Below are 3857 nucleotides of genomic sequence, written 5' to 3'. Positions count from 1 at the left end.
GCAGAAGTTAACCACCGTGCCAAACACTTGGCCCCGGAAGTTTCTTTACTCTCCTACTCAACTTGCCCAATAACGTATTGCAATGGATGCTAATAAATGAAGGTGAGTTAATTGTGTCATATCACTTAAATGCTTTTACAAATGCTAGATTCTGCCTTTTTTTGAGTTCATGTCAAGTATGGAAAACTTCATAGTTACCGGTTAGTTGTAAAAGCTTTTCATCTGCTCAGAAAAGATTAGCCTTACACACACACACACACCCCGACATCACCCATACTGTTTTCAATTGTTTTATAGTTCTGCTTCTCTAAATCATAGATATCATGCATCAGGTAGACTAGAAGTTCTTCTGATGATCATATGATGATGAGCAGATCTCAGAAAATAATCTTCCCTTTTTACCAGTTGTCAGAGTACTTTGAACCCAAGCAGCCTGTCAGCTAATCAGTGAGATTGTAAAATTTATTATGAATTTATCCATTTTTAATTATTTTACATTTCAATCTTTTGGTTATTTTTCTTTTTTGTAATTGAATTGTGTTATTCTTGTTCAGGGCCAGCCTTCAGATAGGCTCTTGTGACCTTTGATGGTTTCCTTGCTTCCTGGTGCAACAATCTTTTTTCATCCTTATAAAAAAAATCCTGAAACAATAGATACTGTTATTACTGCACTTGACAGATGTCAAGACGGAAGACTGCCCAGGGCCACAGGCTGATAAAGGTAGAGCTGGAGGTGCGGGCGTTGTGGTGCTGTCTGGAACTGCTATCTGGAACGCCCGGTCCCATACTGCACTGCCAGTTCAAGTCCTGACATCTGTGCTTCTGATGTGACTTCCTGCTAATGCACTTGGGAGGGCAGATGATGGCTCAAGTGCTTGGGCCCTGCCACCCTTAGGGGAGGCCCAGGCAGAGTTCCAGGCTCCTGGATTCAGCCTGTTCTAGCCAGGAATATTTGAGGAGTGAACTAGGAAATGGACAGATCTCTCTCTCTCTCTCGCTCTCTCTGTCTTTCAAATACATAAAAATAAGTAAACATTTGATTTTCAAAACAGATAGATCTAGGATTTGATCTTTACCATTCAATCCTGAACTCTTCAATGGTAAAGCGTATAGTCTATTTGAAGAGCTTCCTGCTATGAGGCTGGGAAGGCAGCAGATGGTGACCCAGGTGTTTGGGTACCTGCCCCCCATACGGGAGACCTGGATGGAGTCTCTAGCTCCTGGCTCCTGCCTGGCCCAGCCCTGGTTGTTGTGGGCGTTTGTGGATTGAACCAGCAGGCTGTCCTTTCTGTCTCTCTCCTTTTAAAAAAGGAAACGACTAGTGAGTAGCTGGCACAGTTTGAATGCCTGGCCCCTCCAAAGCTCAGGTAGACATTGGGAGGTATTGGGAGGCAGGATCTTTGAGAGACACTTAGCCAGGAGGGCTCCCCCTTCGTGAACGGGTGAATGCTATTGTGGGAGTAGGTTCCTCGTTACAGGGCTGGCTGTGGCCCTCTCTTTGCTCTTGCACCATAGGGTGCTCTCCACTGTGTTATGACACAGCAAGAAGATCCTCCCTACATACCAGCATCTTGACCTTGACCTTCCAAACCCCCAGAACCACGAGCCAATCCATTTCCATCACCCAGTCTCAGGCACTTCGTCACAGCCCAGAACACACTAAGGCAGGAGCATGGCATGGCGTATGGACTTCAGTGATCACGTCCTTGTCCCTTGTCTGTGTCCCCAAGGAGCTCACCTTTCAGTGTGGGGTCTGTGAGTGGGTAAGAAAGGGATTCAGTGTGGGCTGTGGAGGCCTGGAGAGACTTCTGGAGTGCGATTCGTTATGGCCTTGGAAGCCCGAGGAAGAAGTTCTCTGGGAAGGGATATTCCAGGAAGAAAATGAGGAGAACAAGACAAGAGGCAGGAAGCCTCCTGGCAGAGGAAGCAGCAGGCATGTGTGTTTTCCCACTCACTCAGGTTCTGTAGGCTGGAGGTCAAGAAGGGGGGAAGGGGCCCGTGCTGTGGTACAGCAGATTAGATAGCTGCTTGAGACCCCGTGTTCCCTATCAGACAGAGTGTCTGCTCGCGTCTGGCTACTCCATGCTTCCAATCCAACTTCCTGCTAAAGCATCTGAAAGACAAGTGCTGATGGCCCACGCTTGGACTTCTGCTACCCACGTGGGAGACCCGGCTTCAGCCTGGCCTAGCCCCAGCTGTTTGGGCACTTAAGGGAGTGAATCAGCAGATGAATGATCTTGTCCTCTCTCTCTTTGTCTCTCCCTCTCTCTCTCTCTGTCACCCTGCCTTTGCAATCAATAATTATTGGGCTGGTGTTGTAGCATAGTACTTGAAGCCATGACTTGTGACTGGAGTCTTGGCTACTCTGCTTCCAGTTCAGCTTCCTGCTAATGTACCTAGAGAGGCTCACGTAAATCAAACTGAATCAAGGAGGAGAAAGGGTACGCTGTGTCTGTGGTTCCCAAAAGGCAAAAGAACATTCAGGTTCTGTGCTGTGGGAAAGGAAAAAATTTGTTCCCAGATGGTCTTTAACATTATATTGCAATTTCTGTTAGCTCATGGTTCCTTTGGCCTGGGATCTAGAGTGGTGGCTGTGTGTATGTCATAGACATGCCCCAGGATAGTGTCTTCCTGGTCCCTGTGTCCTCAATGATCATACAAATTGATTCTTAGTAATTTTGGAAAACTGAAATAAAATTTCCTTCCCAAACACACACGCTCTTCGTAAGATTCCATGATGTGCTCCCGAGGATCTGTTGCAAAATGTCATCAGGGATACAGACAGAGCTTCACGTCCAAGATGTCTATCATACAAGTATTTATGTTAGAAAGCATTAGGAACGGCCCAGGGGTGCATGTGTGATTGCAGTGGAACCTGGTGAGGAGGGTGTCTACAGGGAGTTTAACTGCGAGAGAGAATGTTCTTCGGCTGTCCCATTCACTGAACCTGTCTGGAGTATGAAATTAAAATGCAAAGTGACCCCAGCTGTGTGAAAACAATGTACAGGAGAGAGGCCTGCAGGAACTGTGCCACGGCTGCCGGCGGTGCTGCGTCTGTGATGGCTGTCATTTGCCGCGTTTTGCTTTTCTCCATTTTCTAAAACGGGTGCTAGTGGCTTTCACAACAGAGCCAAGAACAGCTGTGCAAAGTTGAAGCCGCGTGTTATTTTTGCTACCTAGCGCAGAACAGGAAAGTCCCGAGGCGTCAGGGATGGGCTGGGGAGGGTGGGCAGGCACCGGTGGTTCTGCAGAGCGGTTCTGGAAGAGGGGTGAGGTCACAGAGTGGACGAGAGGATGGGCTGGGGGGTCTCCGCCCTGGGGGCTCCTGTCCCTGTTCTGTGGCGACCTGGAAGGTGGCTGGGCAAATGCTGGGGAAAACTTCCATTTGACGGTGATTAGGGGCCCCGGTGGGCTGGGCAATCAGTGGGGCTTTGATCTAGTTAACCTCGCTGGGGGTCAGGCTGCCCTGACCTCGCGGTGTTCTCACTCCAAAGCTGCAGCCGGGTCAGTGCTCCCATTGTCTCCCAGGCCAACATTAACTACCGGGCCAAAGCACAGGGCCTGCTCCCCACGGCCCCGCTCCCCGCCCAAGGGGGCCAGCTTTGTTCCCGCCCCCGGCTCCCATTGTGCCTACTCAGGGGGAACAAACCCGCGTTCATTTCCTTACTCTAATGGCTCCATCCTCTTCCAGCCCATGAGCATTTTGTCCCTGTGACCCCAGAGGGTGCGGGGACCTTTTGATCTTGCCTACCTGTGGCCTGGCTCCCCAGCTGTCATGGCACCCACAGGGCGTGTGTGGAGTGTGCGGGACTTTGTTATTGTGGGCATGGAGACCAGGGAGGGCGGGCTCTTGCAGG

At 49.7% G+C, this 3857-nt stretch overlaps 1 non-coding gene across 1 annotated transcript; it reads right to left on the bottom strand.

Annotated features, from left to right (window-relative positions):
• Positions 1–304: 304 nt before the first annotated feature.
• Positions 305–362, bottom strand: LOC127490459 (small nucleolar RNA U2-19). The gene has a single exon (XR_007918408.2). It is a non-coding gene; the product is annotated as a small nucleolar RNA U2-19 (small nucleolar RNA).
• Between the last annotated feature and the right edge of the window lie 3495 nt (positions 363–3857).

This window comes from Oryctolagus cuniculus, chromosome 2 (genome assembly GCF_051225735.1).
Source record: "Oryctolagus cuniculus isolate XC-2025 breed Fujian yellow rabbit chromosome 2, ASM5122573v1, whole genome shotgun sequence".
Lineage (NCBI taxonomy): Eukaryota > Metazoa > Chordata > Mammalia > Lagomorpha > Leporidae > Oryctolagus > Oryctolagus cuniculus.
This window is presented reverse-complemented; position numbering and strand designations above follow the sequence as displayed.